Source organism: Myotis lucifugus, unplaced genomic scaffold (assembly GCF_000147115.1).
Source record: "Myotis lucifugus unplaced genomic scaffold, Myoluc2.0 scaffold_198, whole genome shotgun sequence".
In the NCBI taxonomy this organism is placed as follows: domain Eukaryota; kingdom Metazoa; phylum Chordata; class Mammalia; order Chiroptera; family Vespertilionidae; genus Myotis; species Myotis lucifugus.
The window spans coordinates 1,777,661-1,777,880 of record NW_005871246.1 but is presented as its reverse complement, the minus strand read 5'-3'; positions in this window follow the sequence as shown (position 1 = coordinate 1,777,880).

Genomic DNA, 220 nt, shown 5'->3' with positions numbered 1-220 from the left:
CGACCCGAAGGTTTTGGATACACCACAGGACCCCGCAGAACGCCAGGGGACCCCGGGCGCGGGGGAGGGCCCAGGGGCGTGGGAGCGGGGGCCTCCGACACCGGCGCCTCCCCTCCCCTCGGGCCGGTTCATCGGCTTGGGGCCGGCTCCGGCAGGCCCTGGGCACTCCTCCCACCACCCCGGCGGCACGCGTGGGCAACCTGCCAACCCTGCCGGGTCC